Source organism: Pyrus communis, chromosome 13 (genome assembly GCF_963583255.1).
Source record: "Pyrus communis chromosome 13, drPyrComm1.1, whole genome shotgun sequence".
NCBI lineage: Eukaryota > Viridiplantae > Streptophyta > Magnoliopsida > Rosales > Rosaceae > Pyrus > Pyrus communis.
In genome coordinates, this window is record NC_084815.1 from 5464454 (window position 1) to 5490322 (window position 25869).

General features: G+C 36.8%; 1 pseudogene; it reads right to left on the bottom strand.

Annotated features, from left to right (window-relative positions):
• Positions 1 to 1609: 1609 nt before the first annotated feature.
• Positions 1610 to 12396, bottom strand: LOC137713563 (DNA-directed RNA polymerase I subunit 1-like; annotated as a pseudogene).
• Between the last annotated feature and the right edge of the window lie 13473 nt (positions 12397 to 25869).

The window sequence follows — 25869 nt, forward strand, 5'->3', positions numbered from 1 at the left end:
CACACTATAAATAAATCGAACTTGTGATAGGGCTTTAAACCAACACCATGCACATAAATATGCCAAAACAAAAAATACAATGATTAAGTCCTCATCTTTTGCTTTTTCTTTTTATTGGTCTGCCACTTCTTCTGGTTCATTCTTTTTATTTTTTTTTATTTTATTTTTCATTTCACAACTCTAAGTCCTTTTAGTTACTCAGGAAGTAATAGTAATAATAAGTTTCAATTGTTGTTCCTCCTCCAGTGAATTTCGAAAAAGTCGAAACGGTTCCCATAAGTTTTAGAGTCAAGAGTGTTTGCAACTTATGAGAAGATCAAACCGTTAAATTTAGCTCAAATTTTAGTATGATATGGATAAGAGGATACCGAACAACTTTCGTGAAGAAATAATTTCGATCTAAGCTACTGAAATGGAGTTTTGGTACTCATAAGGTGCTTGCCCAATTTTCTAAGGAAATTGAAAACTGGTTTGGTATTTTAGGCATTTGTGATGATCGCACCATTGGAATTTTCTGAAATGGGCGTACGAACAACTTTGAAGAGGAAAGTATTTCAATCCAAGGTCTGCAAGTTGGAGTTCCGAGGCCGTTTATATGGTTGTCAGATTCTCTACGAATTTTAAGTCTGTATTCTTTTGCTTCTACAAAGGATGATATACAGTCATACAACAACATATATATATTTGCTTTAGGGAAATCAGTAGTACACAGATTTTATGATGAAATGAAAAGATTTTCTTATCTGTGAGATTCCAGGCAACATAGGTGAACAGGATTTGTGGCTTTGTGCTTTCCACTGACACAAGAGCTTCTCGTGCTGATAATGTGTTGTAAAACTGACGATGTGGGCAATGAAATAAATAAATAAGATACAAAATTTACGAGGTTCCTCTACAGTTAGTGTGACTCGAGTACGTCCTCAAGGCATCAATGGTGCTTTCATTATAATCTGGAATAATAAGATTACAAAGATAACTCTTTCTATTATCTCCTCTCTTCTTCCTCTACCAGCCGTATGTCTCTGTATATTTGCTCTCCTTCTCATCCATTTTATAGACAAGGCTTTAGACAAAATTGTGGTGGGATGAACAGTGGATTGGTAGTAGGATAGGTGGCCATCCACAATGAATGGCCTGTGAATTACAACATTTTAGAGTTTTTAAACTTAAAACTCACTTATTTCTTTTTTCTCTCCTCCCCTCTCCTCTTTTCTCTCTCCTTTTCTCTATCTCCTCCAGTTCTCTCTCTTCTTTCTCTCACCTCCGATCCTCTCTTTCTTTCTTTCCTCCTCTTTCTCCCTCTCCTCCGACCCCCTCTTTGGATCTTTTTGTTCAATTTAAGTTCCCAGTTTTAAAACAATTTTAAATCTCATACCAAACAAGTTTTTGAGTCTTAAAGAAAATTATTTTCAAAAGCTCTTAAGAAATGTGTTAAGAAATGATGAAAGCTTTGATCCATTATTAACATTTGGTAGCTGAACTGATTCATTTTCAGCACATGCTCGTTATATCATCATTGTGTCATTGTTATGACCGATATGTCGTCAATTTGATTTCAATTATTTCGACAATTGAAACCATACGGACGAAATCGAAACCAAAGTAAACCTACAAAACCAAGATTGTTGTTTCCACTACACCAAAAATGGGAAAGTACGTTCGGGAGAAAGACGTCAAATAACAAAAGAGCTACGCTAAACCTCTATCTTCTGCACCAAATCAAAACATCCAGTACCCACCTTGACTGGCAATCCAAGACAGATCCTAGCGGACGGGGTTTCCAAGTCATCCGTCTGTCCATGGTATGCTACTTCCACAATGAACTTAGAAGCCGTCCCAAAAGACATTTTATTAAACGGAGATATCGACTCTGCGATGCCTCCAAACTATTCATTGGACGATAACCACCCGTATGAGTCATGTAGACTCAGCTATGAGCGTAAGGTGCCTAATGTTGACAGATATCCCGTAAGACTTGAAAACATTCACAATTTCTCTGATGATAGTTTCCCTGGCGGCTTCTACTCCGTAAGTGTTCAGCATAGCATGTATGTTATTGGAATATAAATACCTGACATCAAGAACATCTTGCAATTTCCAAAATGTACGGAAATCCACTCCAGTGGTCTGCAGAGCTGCCATCTCCTTTTTTTTCCTTGGATGAATAGCTTTGTTCATTCTCAGGATCCTTTCCATATAAGAGGACTTGATTTTTGTCACAAGTAATTTGTTTGCAGTCAGCAACATTGCCAGATCTTTGCGTACAAACCTTCTGGGCTGTCTGCTGAGCAATCTACATAACATAATTCAAACGGCTTTCAACACGGCTGAAAGAGAATGTATAACAATAAAATAAATAGGGACTCCGAACACCACATCAAATCGTAATTTTACTCATAAGTTGACGCAATTTTGGAGGAGCTATTTTAAAATTTCTATAACTTATGACAATGTTTAAGTAGATGGAAGAATCCAACGTTAGGTAATGGCAATAAGTGGTGACGGCTGCGTGTGTTATGTAGGCAAGTTTTCTAATGAAATTAAGAGGAAGAGTAAAACTGAACATACCTGAGCCAGCAAAATACGAGGTTCATCCGTAAATTTAAAATGGACCTCAAAGTGGAACCCGTTTGCTGACACAAATATTGACATGTCAGTCTGTTTTCTTACTAACCGTGCTCTGACCTTCTTTTTAATTGTGGCTCCTGATTTGTTCATCTCCTTTGACTTGGGCTTATGCAGGTCCCCAGCTTCTTCTAAAGGACTTTCAGACTTTTCATCGACAGCATCTACAACCCCAAGTGCATCATCCTTACCATTTTCAACATCATTCTCCTCATCATTTTCAACTTCATCTCTATCTGTCAGATCCCCATCTCTCACCTCATCTTCACATCCATCTTCGTAGTCCATCTCATCAAAAGCTTGCAGCTTTCGCTTCTGTGCATCCAGACCAAAATCCTCAGCCCCTTCACCATCATCTGCACCATCATTGTTGTCGTCTTCTTCCTGATGTTGATGTCTGCTTTTAGAAATATTTTCATCCGTCTCATTTGATCCCTTTTGTGGTGTATCAGTGACATTTTTTTATACCACTAATTTTAGAAAGCAAGAGCACATGACTTTGTATAGCATCTTCCATTACCCTAACAAACATAACCTCCAGGATTTCCTCCCAATCTTCTGATATATCTTGAACGATGTTTTGAAGATGTTCAGGTATGTGGAGTTTCATTTTAAGTTTATAAATACGGCAAGTTTCAAGACCCTGAAGGACATATGGCAACAAAGTAACTTCCATACTCCATTAAGTCTGCCACAGTGATCTTCTTCAGCTTATCAGCTAGATGCTGAGTTTCCTCCCTGCATATAACAATACAGTGGTTCAAAGTCCATAAATACAACACATGGTCGCCGTACTGTCTATAAACGTTTCCAAGTGACAAAAAACAAGAGGACATGTAAATCATTAAAGTTCAACAATTGGATAACACAATCACAGCAGGGTTCAGCAACAATAAACACTGAGAAATTCAAATACATAAGCTCTTCTAATGAGAACAAATCCCATCAATAAACACCATTTTCTGGCACCTCCTTAATCATAGGCAATCCTTTTCCCCGCAAGGTCAACTACCTTCTTTTATTTTTCTCCCAGAAACCCTCTTCCAATAATCCTTTGTCTATAAAATAAGGGTTAATTTTGACTTTGTCGAGTGCAAGCAACTTTTATAGAACAAAGGATGAGATGCACATTTTAATATTCAACTGAAGCAAAATAAAGTAGGTTCATATATGAGTATAACTACGTATCACCAACAATAGCTTTGTGATAAAAGTTGCATTGGAGTTGAGAGCAGTGTTCTAAAAGTCCCTTCCTAGGGCCTCCTAGGCGCTAGGTGCCTAGCCACAGCCGCAATTAATCCTTAGACATTTAAAATATAAGAAAAGGGCACCTAGACTCGCCTAGGATCCCACCTAAACCCACTTAGGCGTCCGCCTAGGCCGCAGGATAGGAGGGCCTAGGTGGGTCTAGGCGGGTTGGGTGGTTGTGACTTTTTTGCTAATTTTTTTTTATTTAAGAAAATGGCTTAGGGTCACAATTCTCACTTAGACAAAAAATAGATAACTTCCAATTTGCATTTCATGATTTCGATAAATTGTAAGAGACATGTTAGATACTTGGGTGAACACTCATTATATGTTTGTTCCCATATCTCAATATGTTCTAGTAGTTTATAATTTACATATCATTCTATTTTGCAATTTATGTTTTGTAATACAATGATGTATTTTCTTAGGTAGACACTTATCTATATGATACATAATAAATTTATGAGAATTGTTATTGGCACTCCAAAAATCTCATTTTGCGCTCTAAACTTTCTATAATTAGAAAGAAAAATACACTTGTGAGGACTGTAGAATGATATTTTTGGAGTGCTAATAACAATAACAACTGCCTAGCCATCATCCGCCTAGACCCGCCTAGTACCCGAGGCGCTAAGCCCCTACCCGCTGTTTGACTAGCACCAAGTGCCTTTTAGAACCTTGGTTGAGATAGAATGAAGCCTTCCCATAACCTACCCTCACTTTAACCATGAATAAGAGCTTTCAGTAAAAACAAGTTTTTACATAGTTTGTGGCAATCCCCTTGAAATTTATAAGAATCAATCTGTAATGTTGGAAAAGTTTACTTCAAGATCAATGACACTATAAAAAAAAATTAATTTAAAAATTAAATAAAAAACAAAAGTCGTTCATCAGAACGAATTAAGGACTCACTTTGATCTCCCTTTTTGCAATGGACATGTCATAACCGGAGTCTTAATCTCATTTGCAGCAGTCATCAAAATCTCTTGAAGATGAGGGATTCCAAGGGTCACATTCATTTCACCTCTTCCGGCAAGATGGAAAGTATTCAGTCTGAAAACAATAAGCAAAAGATAATTATCAACATTAATAAAAGAAACATAACTAGACTCATTTCATTGTACAATAAAAGAAACATAGATACAGACTTTTTTTTCTTTTTCTTTTTTTTTTTTTTTTTGAAAAATGGATTATTGCTCAGAAAATAGGATTAAAGAGGAAGTGATTGCCACATCAATGAGACAAAAAACAAAGTAGAAAGGAAAATCTAGCTAATGCTAAAAGCGGCTCCTACCATTAGATTCCAAACAGCATTGTTTTAAGCAAAATGTGAACTCAGGGGTAAAGTGACCCAAAGTGACTTTTAGGGGTGTCACCACAACTTTCAGGGTCAAATAGTTATTAAGCCTATGTAACATTCACTCTAGATACAGAACGTAAACAAGTACTATGTAGGCATTGGAGTAATTAACCCTTAACCAATGAGCAGAATTCAAAATGACATGAAACTTACGTCATCTGAGTTGAAGGTTCTCCTACTGACTGAGCAGCAAGAACACCAACTGGTTCTCCAGGTTGAGCAAGACTACAGAGCTATTTGTGCTCCATTAACTTCAAGAAATCCGCTTGGCTGAATAAGTTATGACTTTCCTCCTTCAAGGACAAATCATGCACGAACTTCTCTGCTTTATCTTTGAGAGCTGAAGGCTGCTCTGCAATGTAAGGATCAAATTTATTGATTTGACGATGGAATTTGTTCTGGAACATTTCTTTATTCTGAGAAAAAAAAAGTCAATAGATAGCAAATAAATAATTAAAAAACGGTTTGTACAGAAGCAAATGCATAATTGAATTTACGGATTTATAAAAATGAAAACAAATTCTGCCAGGGAGTCAAATTTTTTAAGGAAGTTTGTCAAATGGACATCAACACCATCTTCTCCATAATGAAATTGAACAATGGAACCATCAGCATCACAGACAGTATGGTCATAACAAACTTTTTAGGCACTCAAGATTTGTTATTTGGCACCTTTGCAGGTACCCACTGCGAGATGTTTTGACAGCTTGTATCGACCAACCTAGCAGTATAAAGATCGTAGTTAAAAAAAGGGGAAAGAAAAACAATCATTCAAATGTGAACTAAGCATACAGTACACCTGAGTTCTATTTGATTGGCCAGGTAAACAAAGGGAAAAAAATTGCTCTCCACCGAATAACTTAATGTACTCCTAAACCTCAAGCAGGAGGAGGTTAAGACCTACCTATGTTTCTAGAGATGCTATCTCATCCTACCTGATGTACTGCACATAAGTGCGCAGAAACACCCCATGTAAGCATAAGTCAAAGTGATCCTATTATGGAGGATGACCTAATTCAACGATACACGTGAACGAGGTCTGGTTTGTAAGAGAAAGTTATAAACAAAAAATTGCAATAATGGGTTTGAATTTCTCCGGACTGGACAGTCTGGACTACAAACAATTTGATACTAAGATTCTCAAAATAATTATTGACCTTTCTTTTGAAAAAAAAAAAAAAAAAAAAAAATCCAATTATACATGCACGAAGTGGCTGAAGGAAAAGTTTGAAAACAGAGAATCAATAATCGCTTCCTTCTTTTCTCCCACTTCCCCAAGGGAAAAAGAGACCGAGTTATCAGTCATAACCCAATAAATTACAATCTGTTTGCTTGATCTCAACTATGACCAAAAACCAGAGTTTAAACCTTTTCATTCAGCAGCACTATGATATTTCAGGCAAGACAACTGCGTGTCAGGTACAATTGTAGTGTCATAAAGCTTTTAACTTCCATTAACAAAGAAATAGCATCTTATATTTTTGTGTGACAAAAGTAAAAGGGAAATGAACAGAAAGGATGATCATTTCTCCAAAAGATAACCTAGATAAGGGTTGAGAAAAGAGATCTAAATTACCCTTCACGACCAGCCATGCAATGGAAATAATACTCCTAAGTGTGAAGACCAGTAAGAAAACGATCAATAATAAAGCCACCAAATCGAGATGACCAATCCCATGGGTCAAAGCACGGTAATGTCTTTCCATAAACCATTTGAGGCACCTGTTTGCCCTCTAACTCTTGCTGACCCAAATACGAAGTTATTTGTTGGAGATTGGCCTAATCAAAAAGGTAAAAAACATTAAATACATACGTGCAAAATTTCTTTGTAAAGTTTCTTGAATAATTCTACCAAACAGATAACAACAAGTAGCTTACAGATAAGTACACGTTAGGTAGCTCCGTTTGAACATAACTACTCTACTGTGTTGCTCTGATATGCTTTACATGATATGATGCGACAGGGAACTACAATTATCCACAAACTAAGATATGAGTATCGCAGGGCTCAAAACAATAGAATAATCTATAAATATATATTTATGTTACATATAGAATATAAAATATATAACACAGAGAATATATTTTTTCCTTTTTCCTTTTCTCTTAACAAAGAAAAAAAGTTTAAAAAATTCTTTGAAAGCACCCTGAGCTGAACCCTTTTTCATAAAAATCTTAAGAATCGACGTTGCATCCAGAGGTCATTCCAAAAAGTCAATGAGATGCGCATTTGTAGTGTCCAATGCATACCCATGAGAATTATCGGCTTATCAATATTGAGTACATCAGACCTTTCTTTATTCATGCTTCATAGATATCATATATATATCTAGCATATACTAACATTACTTTGCACATGATGATGAAAATAAAATATTAAATAATTGATGAAATTGATAATAATAACCTAACAAATCATGATCAGGATATACACATGATTAAAAGGAAACGAGGAAAAAAATTACTCATAACTAATGCATATATGTAAATAATACACATAAGCTACAAATGATTATCCACCTTATCATGTAATAACTATTTCTTAACAGGAAGCATATCTTGTAAGGAGGGAGAAAACATTTAAATTTTTTGTGGGAAAAGCAATTTAAAGTTCAATATGTCATCCTTCAAAGATATATTACGATATTGATTACCTATGACATTGAATACATCCCTTGCATTTTCATACTAGTAACTTGAAAAATCATTAAGGTACGTTTATCCAATAAATGTCGTAATACATTTCTGTTATGTCACCTATACATATCTGATTATAATAATGCCAAAAACATAACTTACTCTTAGTATTCTGATACTGCACTATCATGCTGCACATAACTCATAACAAGAATAAAGTACAAAGCTAGCACTAGAAACTTACCACACTACCTTTAGCCCCAGATGTAGTCATAAGATAGATACAATTCTTAACTGATGGTTTTGATAACCCTTTCAAAAATAATTGTTTGAAGACGTCAGAGTTGGAGGTCTTGTTATTAAGCTGACTAATCATTCTCATATCCAAGGCTGCCAAGGCAGATTCTCCATTACTCCGTATAAATTTTTCAATGTTCATTTGCAGTGCCACAAGATCTGCAAATTTCATCAAGACATCAAGCATTCTTTAAAACAAATGAACTGAGAAAAGTGGGGGAAAACACAAGGTGTGACAACTTAAGAAAGAAAGACTGATCAGAAATTATAGATCTTCATTTCAACAAAGTTTTTCTTCAGATTGAAATGCTCTGTCTGAACAGACTATAGATTGATATTGAATGGCATTTTAAATTATTTGAATTGAAGCTACCCTAGTAACTATTAGTACCATTTTTCATAAGAAAATTCAGATTAAATACTCTGATCTCCCATGTTTTAAGTTTTAACTGAAGCTGAAAGTGAAGATACTATATACATTAGGTACAACAATAACATATGCATCTGCAGTTTGGGTATGGGCTTAGTCTTGACTATGGGGCTATAGAGATGGGTAAGCTGGCGCAGTTTGGCTGATTCTGTTGCCAAACAATGAGATGGCTTGGACTTGGGTGTAAAAGAATTCAACTCATACAGCTTTACTTCCAGCCTATTCCCAAATAAAAGCTACTTGCTTAGGCTCGTGGACAGATTTACGTTCAATAATCCCAGGGGCTTTCACTTCGACACGTCTTCGCTCATGATCTCCGGGAGAAATGTATGGTTCCCTGGTGCTTCGTGGGATGGACGTTCGCAGTCCCCTCCCTCTAATCTAACCCTTAATTAACAAGAACTTTGTTGCCACTAGTGGCCAAGAAAAATTCTACCATCCTACCTCAAAACATTAGGACATCTTAAGAACTCCAGAAATGGTTGTTATTTTTAGGAGAGACAAATTCTATCCATGCTTGAGATTAACAAGACCGTTAAAGGTAAATTGGATTAGAAAAGTGATGAACTTGGAGGAATGAAAAATATCAGAAAATTCTGTGAAGTCACAGAATGGAAGCATTTGTCAAGTAAGCCTATATCTCTCATTTTGTACAATGACCTCACAATCATCAACCTATATATGTTTTGGACATAAAAATGTTCGCTATGTAGCTTTTCAGAACAATGGCATACCTTTTTCATTATCATCTTCGACCTCGATGAAATCACGGAAAACTTTTCACCAATCTCTTCACAACTTTCCAGTTGTTCCTTCATTTTGGTGTCTTTGCTCAGCATTACCAGAAGATCATCAACCCTGCATGTGAACCCATGCATCTGAACCAACCAACCAATAGAAATCTAAATTAAGGCTAAACAGGAAATATAATTAACAACATAACAGCAAAACAAATATTGAACCCAACTAACCTGCAAATAAACAGTAAATAAATGACTCAATACAGAAAGCAATATTCCTGCAGCATTTGAACCATAGAGCTCCTGCACTGTATGGACCAAACCATGAGCACCAAACTGCGCCTTGTCAATCACGCCGCACACCAAATTGTTTTTATAAATTAATAAACTGTTCTCATCTGCAACCCCAGTGTCCTTTGATTTATCGGTATCTACTATTTTGCCTGGTTTCTTCTCCTTCTGTGATCCACATTCACCAGCTTGTTTTTCTTCGCTTGGTTTCTTCTTCAAGATTACAGTTAAAAAAACCACGAGGGATTTTTGCATCCCTTTCTACAGTAACTGGCGGAGAACCCCTAGTAATATGATTTAGCAAGGCAGTGATGACCTGGAAAGAAGAGAGATTGAGTTTAAAATTCAAAGTCCAGGAACATCACAATAGTACTATTAACATTCAATAAATGAAAGAAAAGGAGAAGACAGGTATACATTTAATAATCCACGGACATAACAAAACGTTATGCGTTAAAAAAACAGAAATTCAACCAGATTTCAGTGGAAATCACATTTTGACTCTTCTACTACAAATTTGCTGAGTAAATTTAAAATAACGTGTTTTCCCGTCCAAAGATGCTCTGGTTTCCAAATAGCAGGAAGAAGGGGCTGCATTGTGCCTTCAATGTTACACATCAAATCTTTTTGATCTGGTTTGCCAGACATAGCATCTGACTGACAGGTTGAAACACACAAACTATAAAGAAGCTGATTAAATTCCTCCCAGCGCAAAAAGGTATCTTTCTTTGTAAGGAGGACAGCACTTATGACATGGTCCTGAAATTTTCAAAAGAATAAACCATAAGTAAATATTTAAAGAAGCATTGGTGTTATTGATCAAGATATAACAAGTAAAGAACATAAAAATTATTGAAGTTTCATATCAATTACCACAATAATTTTTCAATACCTGAATCAAGGCTCTGATTGGATCACCGCTGGTAGGCTTTACATATTGGTTATTTGCATTTACAATATTGTAAGCTTCCGCTCGAGAAATTTCATCTTGTGGAAAATGAACATTCATTTCGTCACCATCAAAATCAGCATTGTACATACTGAAACCACAACATTAAATCAAATTTGCCATATGAAAGCCAAAATCAAACTTCAGGGAGCGAATATGTAAACAACTATTAAGATTTATATGGATTCATGTGTTTGAAATATCAACCTGCAATTTGCATAGTGCATGCGAATTGTTTTATCCCCCTTCAATACACAAACTACATGCGCCATTATACTGGGTTTGTGAAGTGTAGGCTGCAATATGAAACATAACTCAACTAAGCACTCAACCACAAAACCAATGATTAATCAAATTATAATCCAGAATTTACATTAGAAAAACAATATTTTTTAGAAGAAAAGAAAAGTTAACCTAATAAACTTTTGATGTAAAAGTTAACAACTATACCACATCATTTATTATGTTTAATCTATGAATACAAACAAATATTTGAATCTATATAACTATTCTCCTTGCTTGCGTTGTGCAATTGCAGAATTCATCTTTCAAACATGTACAATAATATTATTATCTAATATAATACCATAATTTTTTATTTAATGCCAACTAGAATCTCATTATTGCAATATAAAGCCTACCACTGGTCCACCATATACGTTTAGCTTTAGTGGAGGAAGACAAACATTTATACATACGGCCCCATATGTGACCACTTATTGAAAATGAACAAACATTCAACTATTTGATAATGCTCTTTTGGACCAATACAAAACTTCTTTCCTTTATATGTAAAAGGAAGACAAACAAAGTACGCAATTTATTCACTAATATGGTAGCACCATACCAACTACTTCATACCATCATGGTCATAATCAGCCTGGATATAAAACTCCTCGTCACGATATATGCATAGGACATTATACATACGAAATTCAATGAAGCAATACCTGTCAATTGACAAGCACAACGTCCCCATCCTGCAAGTGACGAAAAACAACTTTGTTTTCATAGCTACTATCAGAGCCTTTTCCATGTTGTGTAGCAACTCCTTTTGAAGAAGGTAATTTTCTTGCCATTGAAATGCATTCGCTACGGTTTTGTCTCAACATCTTCACAGAGGACTTATCAACATACTGTGTAGCTCCAGGATGGATGTCCGGACCATTGACAATAGCATTCCTCAACTTGCCAACATTCCATGGTGTAACTCTCTGCAGTAATTTCGACATTAATTTAAGAAAAAGCATTGATGCTCAGCTGAAGCCACAAAGCCAAAGTCAACCTTACCTCACGATATGTTAATCTCGTTGCAAAATACAGAGGAATTCCAATCTCATCAACAGCCAAATAGGGATCTGGGGATATGACAGACCGACAAGCATAATTAACCCTTTTGCCCATCATTTTCTGCCGGAACAGGCCTTCCTTCTTCTCAAGCAACTGACATATTCCAGGATCTGCATCTCTTTGACCTTTACCTAAATTTAAGTTGAAAAGGTCACTACTTAACTGCTACAGACGGAATAATTTGAAACATTATGCACTAGTTAATCCAGTGTAACAAAAGCATTTTCTATCATCTTGTAAAACCAAGTTGTCATTTTCAATTGTCCAGCATAACTTAATGGTGGGTCCCAATTCCGTTGGTACTAATACCAAAAGGCAAAGTTAGTGAGAGAATACATGGGATTTGCAGCCCTCACCAGTCTTTTGGCTTTTGATAATTTCCGGCTGCATTGGAGAGATTTGCATGGATCATTTCTCAGCCTTGACTAATCGGTTAACTATTTGGGTTGGTGGTTGTCTTATGTTTCAGAAGTAATCTAATAAGGACTGGACTCATTAGATAGGATATCAACAGTAAGACACACCATGTCAAGCCATTCATAAAAGATATATTGACTGATACATGAGCTCTTAAGTCTTTGCTCATTTTTATAGGGAACAACTATTAAAGAAAATGAAATAGAACAGCACAATGGACAAGTACTCCAGGGGTTCCATGAACAAGGTTAACCTACTTAAAACAACAATCCTACTCACTATCAACCTCAACAACAACCTCATAACTACCACCATAACCCAGCTTGACCACTAATTTCCCCACAGATTATTGAATTCCTGACCTGCATTCTCAAAAATCAAGAACAAAGGGTATCAAAGGTGTGAAAATCAGGGGTCACGCATAGCCTTGTTGAGCCATGTGAATCGCACACTTGACCCTTAGCATCCATATATGATATCATCTTGGTATGATTGAAATTATCATTCCAGTAGCATTAAAATGCCATGAATTTCTCTAGTTCTTTCCCAGTTCTCTCTCTCTCTCTCTCTCTCTCTCTCTCTCTCTCTCTCTCTCTCTCTCTCTCTCTCTTCTTCTCCTTCTCGTTTTTCTTTTGCCTTCCTTTTACTCTTTCCTCACACTATTTCTATTTGTTCCTCATGAATGGGGAATTGAATCATTTGTCATTGAACTTTTCACACTTCAAGAATTAAGCTTTCCCATTATACTCAACGCAGAAACACCACGACCCACTGAATCAAAATTCGAATGTAATACGTTTACACACGTATTTGAGAGAGAGAGAGAGAGAGAGAGTACCTCTGAGTAAGCCATGGCAACTGCGGCGAACTGTGAAGGAATAAGAAGGCCGGCGGCAAAGGAAGAAGAGAAGAGAGGAACGTTTGATTTGAGAGAGAGAGTGGGTTTAAAGATCTACCATTAAAATTAAATAAAATTAAATTTGACATTTGATTTTTTTTTTTAAAGAACTTCGCAGCTGAAAAACATTCTGATGACCAATCAGCTGGATACATATTTAAATTGTAAGTAAAAAATTAACAATTTAGACACATGTTCAACTGTGATTGGTCATCAATAAGGGCTGCTGCTAATTTTTCAACAGCCAAATCCCGTTCTTTTTTTTTTTTTTTGCCTAAACAATATTTTGTATATTAAGAGAATCAGTGGACTTAGCTTTAGTTAGCAATAATGGGGTTTAAATTTACTTTTGACGAGAATCAAACATAAAACCTCTCACTCACAAGTAAAGGATAAATAATTTTTTGGTTGGAAAGATTTTTTTATCTAAAATATGCACAGCGACATCTCCACCTAAGACATCTATGGGGAAGATGCTCTTTGTGATTTTTTTTTGGAAATGAATCCTCTCCGGATTTCCTTCTACCTAATCCACCTAACTCGAAATTTGAACTGTTAAAATTTGATCAAACGATTACAAACAAGATGTCCATTTAAAAATGATAATAACTGTAACTGTTTGATCAAATTTCAACTGTTTAAATTACAAATTAGATGAAAAGGCATCGAGAGAAGACATTTTCCTTTTTTCTTCTGTTCTTTTGCCAGATCCGACCGCTGTTTGGGTGAGCTGTAGATGGACTTCGAGCTTAAACAGTGAGCGAACCAATAACTATTTTATAAATGAATCGGTTCGATTTTAACTAAAACCTTAACTGAATCAAACCAAACCAAAATATTATTGTGCAGTTTGGTTTGGCCGGTTTGGCCATATACCAATTTCTATTTTTTTGCATTTCATTTTACTATATAAAATCACGCTCTTTTCTAATTTGTAAATCTCTAACATGCTATATTAGTTTCTCTAACATGCTAGATATCAAACAAGCATGCTTCTTTTTTAATGATAATATTGTTGTGAAACTAATTATTGAGAGAGAAAATAAAGCGTACATGGACTAGAGAATAGAGAATGTGAGAAGGGCTTGAAAAATTGTGTGTAATTTCTCATGCCTAGTGTCTTTATTTATAATTTTATATTAATCATGATGGACTTTCTTGCCTTACAAGTAATACAAAATCTATAAGAATTTAATTTCCAAATCCTATTAGGATTACTACTCTAATAGCGTGTTTACCAACCGAGGTTGGAATGAAATGAAAAGGAATCATTTCCAATTGAAAGGATTCCATAGTCTACTAAAATTTTAGGAAATAAAAAACACATGGAGCCCATCTAAAACCCGGACTCACACTACGGAAATTCTCGGATTTGGATTCTTAGGAGAGACCCGGTATTTGGATTCCTAGAAACTCTTCATCCGGATTCTAACTTTTATACCGAAACGACCCTCATGATTTTTGGCTAATCTGAAAGTACCCCAACAACTTCACCTTTCCAACCCATCACAGAGTCCTGCAATTTCATCTTTATTAACTCACGGTGAGCTCCAACGGCGATGGCGGTGCAAACAAATACAAAACCACATACAATGATACAAATCAAAACAATCATGAGAATCAAGTTTCTAACAAAACCCAGAATAATAGAGAGATATGGGTTCCTTCGCACCTCTATTTTGAGAACCAAAGAGGACGGAGAAATTTTTTTTTTTCCTTGAAGATGGAGACCGTCCTGTTTTGAGAACCAAAGAGGGCTCTGACCTCTTTTCTTCTTACTACTTATTGCAATTTATTTTTCTCTTTAATAAATTATTTTATGAAATGTTTTTTTTATTCTTAAAATCAAATAGAGATAGATGTGCTTCTACAGGGTACTAAAATGTAAAAATATTTGTTAAATGTTTGCTCTTTGATCTTAACTCCTAACTAAAATGTTATTAAAAATAAATATAGGATAAAATAAAACAAAAAACAATAAGGGCATTTCAGTAATCTTATTGATTTATATTCTGATTCATCTGAATTAGTAAACAACTTATATGAATTAAAGTTCATTCATACTCTGATTCTAGAACATTTAGGTAAACAGTTTCAACAGTAATTCGATTCTAACTCCTTATCAATCCAATTCCTCTTCAATTCAATTCTTCCTCAATCCAATTCCTCTATTTTGATTACAGTTACATAAACGCGCCATTAGTTTACACAACCACGTAAGTTATAAAGTACGATTCACAATAGTCCCCTTTGACTTATACAACTTAAGAAGTAGTCATATCAAGATCGTCATGATTAGGAGATGTTGTTGTTGTCAGTCTCATTTGGCACATACAATGCATACGTGAGTCTCAAATTAAGGGTGCATATAAGGAGATAGTCTCACCAAACCCTACTATGGTAAACCCAGTGGGACAAACAGTCTAAAGAATAAAAAGGTGAGTTAATGCAATGTTGTCACTTGACATCTTCAAGTTACATTAAGTAGTAGAAAATGTACACTAGGTTATGACCATCCCGATGTGGGTGCCTTATCAAAACCTTATCAGGTTAGCAAAAACCTAATGGGAAAATGGTCCTAATCTAAGGAAAAAAAAAAATACATTGAGGTCAAGTGAGTATACTTTAAGATGCTCCCTTGAGAACTACAAGCGTTGCAAATGAGATAAGGTAAGCAATCCAATTCCTTGGTAAGCTTTTGACAGGTAGACATTGGCTGTAACTTCATGAAGAGATCGACGAGGTAGTTTTGGATTCTAATCTACTTAACCTGAGGCTTCTAATGCTTTGATGATAAGTTATACATAATAAGCTTGGCGTTGACTTCATTGAATTGTCTAGTCGAGATAAGCAGCATGGTCTTCATGGATCGTTGTTAGGACTCAACAATGGGTGGATACATGTGGCATAATGCTTCGAACAACTCCCATGTACACGTGTGCGTTGTGTAGGGTAATGAACAAGTCATGGTTCGAAAACATTGAAAATAAGGTCAATTATGTGAACCTCCAAGATATTGCCCTACTTTATAACGGTAAAGACATAAACATTTGAAAACGTCTCTTGTGCGGGTTTGATGAGAAGCCGATGTCAACATAACAAAAAGGCAAACATCATCCGAGGATCAGAGAGGTTGGATCCGCTCAAGATGCATAAGGATAAGCCCAAATTTGCAGTAATGGAAAAACATCACTAATACCAATCCATTACCAGTGTGTAACTGTAATGTTGCATCTTTACCAACAAATCAATAATGAATGAGATGTCCTACCTTATGCAATGAGCTGAGTATAAAAAAAGTGTAAGTTGAATTTAGATGTGAAACTTTGGGTTCCAAAGCCTCTTTAAGAGTCTCATATGCATCGTGCATATGGATGATCATGGGTGTACTCAAAATCAACACCTTTTGGATGTGGTTTGATAGGTGGACCAAAAAACAATCAGAACAATGCTCAAACTTCAAGTCAAGGCATGACACAAGTTTTTCCAAGATCATTGTTCTCAAATTCCGACTTCAGGTACAAGGCAGTTTTCTCATGCTCTTCGAGAGTCTTAGGGCTGGTTTGGTATTGCTGTGCTTTGAAAAAAAAAGTTGCTTCTGCTGTACTGTGAGAATAAGCAGCTGTGAAATAAAGTAGCAGAGTGTTTGGTAAACCTTTTTGTAAAAGTGCTTTTGAAAAAAAAAAGTAGTATTATAGTGTTTGGTAAACTTTTATGTAAAACAGATGTGAAAAAAGCCGGTTTTTCAAAGCTGGGTTTTGCAGCTTCTTGTTTTTGGCTTTTTTTCACTCAAAACTGTGAAAAAAAGCTGAAGCTAAATGTTTACCAAACACAAAAACAACTCCCAGCTTTTTTTTATACTAGCTTTTTTCAGACCACCTCAGTACCAAACCAGGCCTTAGTAAGATTATGTCATCGACATAGATTGCAACTCTAAACAAGTTCAAAATACTTCTTAATGAACACGTAAACAGCATAATTTATTCACATATCCCTAATTGATCAAACAATCACTTAGATGGGTATACCACATCCGTGAACACCTAATTTCAGTTGAAAGGGTGTTATGTGGTCTAGAACTATTTAAACCAGTCCATGTAATTCTTGATGAACTTACATGTAAATATTTGTATCAAAATCTCCTATTAAGATACTTTGTTACCACACTCATAAGCTACAATCACTAACACGGTGTTTGCACCATAAGGTGTGCATTATGTCGCACAATCTCATTCATCTCATTATGCTTTCTCTCACACTTGTAACATGATAGGGTTATCTTGGCAATGTGAAACGATAGGTCCAAACACATTTTGATAAGCATTGTAATTCCTCATGCCTAGTATCTCCAAACCCTATTAGAGTAACTACTCTAATACAAGAAATTGTGTAGAGGTACTTAAGTATAAGGGGTCTTCCCACCTATCAGGTTGGTCTTTTGGGTTGGGCTCTTTCCTTGGGCTTGAGTCCTAACACTAACTTGTTGGAATTGTATAAGTTTGGCAATAAAACAAGGTGGGCTCTTGCAAAACAAAATAAGAAGAAAGTACACCAAGATGTGTTTCAGGCGTCGGTAGGTATTAGAAACAACGGCAGCGGCACGAGGAGTTAACAACTGGACGTGACCTTTTGGAGTTCTTTTTGTGGTCAATTTTTGTAGTTTAGATGGTGACCGATGTACTTTTGCTAACATCAAAAGGATAAATTTGATGTAGTTGTTACCTGTACCCGTGGAAGAATAAGTGTGGCCACAATCTGTTTTGCATGGCTGGTATTTGGTAATTAGTAGTAGAGCACTGGTTCATCTCTTTAAAATTTTGACAATTTCATCCCTAATTTATTTTCTTAAATTCCTTTATGTGCTAATACTCCTGTTGTCCTTGGTAAAATATCCAAACCATGAGTCTCTAGAGGGTCTTTACAAAAGTCCACCAAGTTAGGAATTGACCCTGCTATTTCAAGGATAGTTTGCTGTCTATGACTGAGGATTGAATAACTCAATAACTACAATTTCAAGGTATATTGAAGGAAGATATGGAAAATTCACGTCGGACTTAAGGATTTTTCTTCAATACGTTAATGTAGGGAGTACATGCATGTTTTTACCCACTAGATTGGCTGATTATGATTTTATCTAAGAGTCAAATTTATGCTTATAGTGATTAGGTTAACGTATTGATGAAAATTTGCAGTGCAAAAGGTAGAAGGTGAGTTACTCATTAAAGAAAGTTATCCAAAAATCACTTTAGTTAAAATGGTAGGATTAGAAGAGATAAGTTTCATTCATGTCGATTCCACTACTAATTCTCTCAAATTGAAAATTCATTAATCTCTACATTTAATATAACGTCTCTTTTATGAGTTATGTACAATCTAATCGAATCCTGGACACCAAACCACCCCTCGGAACTCATACAAATCATCTACCTCTACAATTTTAGATTCCAAAAGCATACAAGTCCACCAAGTCAGGAATTGGCCCAGGAATTTCAAAATTTAAAGGCAACTCATCTTCCTCCGGCACATCTCGGAAGAAATCAGATTCAAATTCCATCATGTCAGATTCTCTTGTTTTGTGGTTCTCTTTTTCGATTTCCAGTTCTTTGCTATAGTTGGTGATGGAGTTGTCTGTGTAGTTCATTGACTTGCTGTTCAAGTGCACACTTTGTGCATTAATGTCCATCACCTGATACACACAAATTAATTGAAACTTGTGAGCAATGTTTTTATACAAGAAAAAAAATTTATGAATAATTTTGCATTCAAGGCGATATTAGTGGCAAGATTTCTAGGGTTAGGAAGACCATACCAGTGAGTAAAAAGAACTTATATGTTATATAAAAAAATTTATATTGCATATTATACGTTTGACCAATTAACCAGAGTAGTGTGTCCATCCTCTTGAGAAAGAATTCATATACAAAATTAAAAAAAATTATAAATCGAGATTTTGAAGAAGTACCTGAGTCATAATCTGCGAAGTGCTGCTTCTTTTTTTTTTGTCGGCCGGGAATCCAGCCAAACCTTCAACTAGAAAACTTGAAGGACGATTTCTTCGTACCGATATGGTTTTACTCCTTGGTTTTCGACTTATATTTTGGGGTAAGTATTCAATTATAGACCGGAGATTATCGTTCTTGGCGGAAGAATACTTTTTGGGACTTCCTCGACCTTGAACACAATTCATGGTTTTGCTACAGACTAAGAATTCGATAATCTGTATGTGAAAAACCAGATGGAGAGTGAGAACGTTGGATGTTTAGGGTTAGGGGATCTATTATGTAGAGTTACATCATTCTACGTTCCTAGTCCAAATTGGACATGGACTAGCTTAATCCTTTTGTACAACTGATTATTTAGTTATACCAATCTTTTGATATTCCTAATCAAGCATGGATTCACAATATGACTGGTGGGCTATAGCCTAAGGCAATTTTTGGATTTAAAAAAAAAAAGAAAAAAGAAAAGAAACATGTAGTGTTGTAAGCCTAAGTTGTCTAATTCGAAACTATCTTGGGCTTCTTTGATAAAATTAGCCTACCTCGAGCGGAAGGGAAAATTAGTCTGCCCCTAAAATCTTTTGTAGCAAATCCGTCCTTGTTCTTAATTTATTTCCATCTGTAAGTAAGAATTTCAAGTTTGACTCACTTGAATGTTGAGTTCGAAACTTAAATATTATAGCTTATCTATTATGTGACTTAACCTATTCTCCATTCCTCATAGTAGAATATCATCATTTAAAAAGAAAATTCTTTTTGTAGAACCAAAAAAGAAAAAACTAAATATGGAAATATGAAATTCTACGTATGTATTGATCATAATTTTACTTTTGCTTTTTTTTTTGTGCAAGAAAATATCCTTAGTGGACAAGGAAGTTCAAAGTCTCCAAAACCCTGAACTTGCTTACTCAATTGCATTTTCCATGGGATGTAACTCTACATTATTACTTGCCACTTAGCATAACGGTTTATTGATATTACTTGTAAGTGAAATATTTTATATTTGATCTTCAAAAGAGAATTCAAACCAAATTATTATGGTCACCCTATTATTAGGTTTAGTTCACTCCCACAATCAATACTGTAAATAATATTGAATGTATTAAAAAACTCTACATTATTACTTAGAATCGAAAAGTGATCTAGTTGTTTAGGTATCATAATACGAGTGTGATACCTTTATTTTTTTCATTGCTTATGTATAAGTAAACGCAAAAAAAAAAGAGTCATGAATTAGACTAATACACCAATGCTTTCCATACCTATTTCCAGTTAACGAATTGACACTTTTTTTTTTCTTGTTAACAAAGGGGCAGAAAATGTCATTAGGCCAAGCAACCCCTGCTACATCAACAAATAGAAGGACATCGACACAATGGAGGAACTTGATCTAAAAATACTGAACTCAAATTGTAAGATCAACCCAAACAAGTTAAATCATCAGCGATAAAATTCAATTCTCGATACCCATATCATTTAGAGCAACTCCAGCGTTGCAAAGGCCCCATAGGGCAACTTACTATTTAATTTTATTTGGTGTGTTTTTTAAGTTCATTTGGTGTATTTGTTTTTATTTGGTATGTTTATGTAATTTTATTTGGTGTGTTTATGTCGTTTGAATAAAGATTCTCTTAGTTTAAATAAATTACCAAATTAAATAAATATACTCTTAGTTTAAATAAAGTACTAAATTCAATAAATTGGAAACAACATAAAGTACTCTATCTAATAAATAAGAAATTACAACCCAAAGTGATTGGAAAATTATGGGTTCCGATTAAAAACAAATTCTCTAGTCCTTTGTGAATGGAAAATCATCACCTAACCAATTTGTGGTGCTAGGACCATCTCCACTTGCTCTCGCTTCTCTTGCGTGCCTCTTTTGCACCACGTCCACTTTCTCCGAATTCCAAAAATATTTAGAATTCCGAGACATCGCCTCTATAGGCTCCTTCATAATGTCATGATCTTGTTGAGCCCTTCTTTCTTCTTTAAGCTCTTCCCTTTCTTGCCTAAGTAGCTCTCTTTCTCTCTCATTAACTTGAAATAATCTCTCAACAACTGCACTCCCTTTTCTCTTTGAAGCCTTCTTACCTTGAGGCCTAATTGGATAATAGGTCAACCCCGACGCTTGTTCAGGGGGCATTTCCGACACTTCTTCTGTGTCAGTTTCATGAACAGGCATAAAGTGTAGAGGGGTGTTGTTCATGACAACTTCTGGACCGACAGACACAACTTTGAATTTAGGACAATCTTTGACAATATTCCAACATTCCCACCAGGTGAATGGTTTGTTTTTGTTTTTGGTTTTGGCATTATACCTGTGGAGCCAAAAATAATCAAGAAGAATATAGAGGTGACACGTAGATTCTAGGGTAAAAAAGACAAAATTACCCTCAAGGAACATCGGAACTCCTTCGCGCGAGCAATGGACAACCATCTCTCAATCAAGTCAAAAGTGCCCAAAATAGGTATTTATTCAAAACCTATTTCATCCATCCTTATCAACTATTATCCACAAGGTAATCCCCAAATCTTTCCTTTCAAATTATATTAATTAGCTAATTAATTGATTTATTATTCAATTAATTTATTAATTAGCTACAAATCATGAATCTCACCCAAAAAAGCATCCAGGTGGCCGGTCCCTATTCTCCCAAAGTGGCCGGCCACACCCTTATATAAAGACCCTCATTTTCTCCAAAACCTAAGTTCCAACTCTCTTGCAAAATTCTCTAAATTCTCCAAACACTTTTCTCTCAAAATTTTAACTTCGGCATCGGAGGTTCTTCGGCCAAAGCCCCCTCCCTAATTCATCATGGGCGCATGAGGCTTTTAGCCTTGACCTAAGGTGTTATTTGTTTTGTAGGTGCAATTTTGTCTAAGAAGCAACAGATGGAAATTTGCATCCACAAATTGGTGCTTTCATTGAGAGCCTTGATCAAACGCTCGTAAAAGACTCTCGCATTCAAGGTTTTTTGTTTTCTTGTTCACTTGTAGATTTTTCATACATTCTTGTTCTTGGAATTTTTATTTTTAAATTTTTTTCGATAAAACGTAAAAGATAAGTACAATGGCAAGAGATTCAGCAACCTCGACAAACGAAAATTCCAACGTTCAACGATTAGGACCTCGATGATCTACGAGGCTCAACATAATGATGAGTAGAGCGGCACCACCCCCATGGGGCACCATCGTGGCAACCACCATGACAGCCACCATCGGCAAGGCCCATGACGCCACAACCATGTCCCAAACCATGACATTCAAGCCCACACAAGCCCAAGCTAAATGTGAGATGGCCTGAGCCACTCAAGCTTGATACGAACCCAATACGTTGCCAAGCTGAGCCCTAGCTTCGCACCCATTTGCGCCACACGCAGAGCAACCTACTTCTGTGGCCTAGCCTGCTTCTGTGACCTTCCAAGTAGCCCAAATCGGTCCAAGATTAGTTCAACCATCCTAGCTTTAAATTTATGGGCCTACGATTGAACTAGGGGCATTTTCACCGCATTTCTCCGCGGATTTGACATTTCCCAACTCAAATCTTGAGCTCAAAGTCTACCACACTTCCACTGCTCAAGGAGACGCATTCATTCCAAGCTTTTTCAATCCAAATGGCTAATAACACTTGCCTCAACAAGTCATAGAGTTGACGAGTGCCATTGCACAACAAACAACCTTGGTGAATCAGCTCTTGCAATGCATTGAGATGAAATGTACCCCAGACGAAGTGTCCTAAAGTAGGACAAGGACAAACGAAGAACCTCTCCAGTAGCGTCCCGGCAAGCAGCCACTGGACCAGCCATGAACCGAGAGTTCGGACAATGTACATTCGCGATTGGGCTTCCAAGATAGCGTATACTAACGTCTTAGTGTGCGGAGGAACGTGCACTCTCGACTAGGCCCATGGACGAGCATACATTCACGGTTAGGACCACACTTCGATAGTCAACATAAGCAGTCTTCCAGGTGAATCATTTATTCGCGACTAGGCCTGCAAAGAGCATCCTCCACATCACATTGGAGTAAGCAGCACAATGGATAGAGAGAAGTAGTCACTCAATCCGGCTCAAGTTCAACCATCATATGAAGAAGTCCCTCGCCTACCAAGAAGGGACCACATGCACTACTACCGTGGTATAGACGAGCCGAGCACGTAGAAGAACAACCTAGACCAGCAGGTCAAGACCGGGGGCAGCCGAGAGCTCTGCTACCCCCAACAAAGGCAAATTCAGGAAGAGGTAGAGAGATTATTAAATGAGCGATTGCATGATTTCCAACGCAACGAAGTGGCCGACGAAGTGCTACAACGAAACATGACCAACATGAGCAGGTCACCCTTCACGGACGAGATCGAGCAGGCAAAGCTTCTGCACGAGTTTAGCATTCCACATTTCACATCATTCAAATGAGATAGAGACCTGGAGAGACACTTAAAACAACGACAATCTCATATGCAAGATATTCCCCACCACTCTACAAGGCGAGGCGCAAGATTGGTTCTACACCCTACCACCATAATTCATCGGGAATTTCGACAAAATTTCTTTTGTTTTCACCAAAGAATATTCATAACATCGCTTGATCAAGAAAAAGTCATACCATTTGTTCAACGTAAAGAAGAACCCAAAGGAGTTGTTTCACAACTATATGAAGAGGTTCAAAGTAGAGAAGGCAAAGATAGTTGGCTGCAACAACTCGATAGCTAGAGCAGCTTTCCAAAAAAGACTCTCAGCAAACCACCCGTTATTTGGAGAATTGATCATGAAAGAAGATCTAACTCTGGCAGACTTTTTCGCTTTGGCAGATAAACATGCACTTTGGGACGAGGTTCGCCGATGCACATTCAAGGAAAATCCAAGCAATCTTGAATATAAAGTTCCCCACTACTCTAAAGGAGATTCAAGGTTTGACTAGACAAGCTGCCGCATCTGAAGCAGCAATAAGCTCTACCCTCATACGAAAAGAGCTAAGAGCCTAACTACCGATATTCCACAGTTCAAAAGCTCTCATCGATGCAGAAACCAGCTATCAGAAATTCAAAAGCTAACTTTGGCGACAGTTGTTGCAACCCGAAAGCTCAAGTTATACCTTCAGACACACTCAGTCATCTTCATCAAGCACTATTTTGCCCAATCTAGACACGCAATGATAAAGACGCAGACACTAACGGTGCAAAGTTTTTTATTTTATTTTTACGAATGCAACAACTCAACTCAAAAAGCACGTTAAGGGCAAACAAACACTAGAATGACACTCAGAAGCAAGTTTTGTCCTTGTCGTCCAAAAAGATTCTACATAGGAGTAACATATACCGGCAAGTTGAGCACCACCTCCTACTGCGCGTCACACTACCTCAGATGACCCTGGCTCCATAATTTAGCTTTAGAGCGGCCCGATACAGGCCGTTGAGCATCTCCTACCACGTGTAACATGGCCCCAGCTCCACGGCTCCTTACCGCACCTTCACGCCTAGCCTAGACGATGCAACAGAGCGGCCCAACGATACCCCGAATGTAGCTGAGCATGCCCTAACCGCACCTGCTCCACCCCATGAAGACTTCTGCCATTTGCATGTTGACGGTGCATCCAACTACAAAGGTTTGGGAGCAGGCGTGGTCCTTGTCATCCCAGATGGTTCGATACCCAAGCAAGCGATCACTCTAGGCTTCAAAACATCCAACAATGAAGCAGAGTACGAAGCCCTACTGGCAGGCCTTCAAATGGCAAAAAACTTGACAGTGAAAAAGCTCACAATTCATTCTGATTCCCAGCTAATCACTAGCTAGACTACTTGAGGCGTTTTAGACTTACACCCTTACTCAAGCAACGCTCTCACAGACACACTAGCAGGCCTAGGCTCCGCCCTCGACCACCAACTCAAACGCTCTATTTCGATGGAGTATCTAGATAAGCCAAGCATATAGGTAAAGCTGACAACCGAGGTGTCACAGGTTAGTACAACTCCTAATTTGCAAAGTTCTATTATAGACTACCTAGTCAATGGCACACTCTGACATACCCGACCTGGAATGTCCACTAGGATTCTGAATCGAGCTGTGATGGCCGACACCTGGAATGTGACGAAGCTATAAAGTATAATGATGTGGACAATGTGAATAAATTTAAACGTAAAAGTGCCTAAGGACCAGAGTGCACTGCGAGCGGGAAGGGCCCGTTTCACATGCAACGTCAGAGCATAAGTAAAGTATAGTAGTGTGGGTAAGGATCATACCCTCAGAGGTAGCCACCTATACTAAGATTCGCCACAAATTATCGTCAATACAAACATCCAACAGCTAAAACCTACAGGGGCGCAAAAACAAGGGTGAGTGGGCCTGAAAATAAAGTTTTTAATAAAAACCTTTTTGAAAACATTATAACCTCTAGCCGTAAAACCCGTATAATTTCCCAGAAAATAATAATACATACGTGCATAGAAATCATGCTCGAGTGTAGTGAAAACCAAGTATATGGCATGTCAAGTATCTCAGCAATGAAATAAGTAAGCAAGGTGAAATAAATCAATGTAAAATGAGATGTCAGCCGGAGTCACCTAAGTGACCTGTACGACTGAGCCTATAACTCATAACCAACTCATGCACATGAGTCGAAACCACCTATT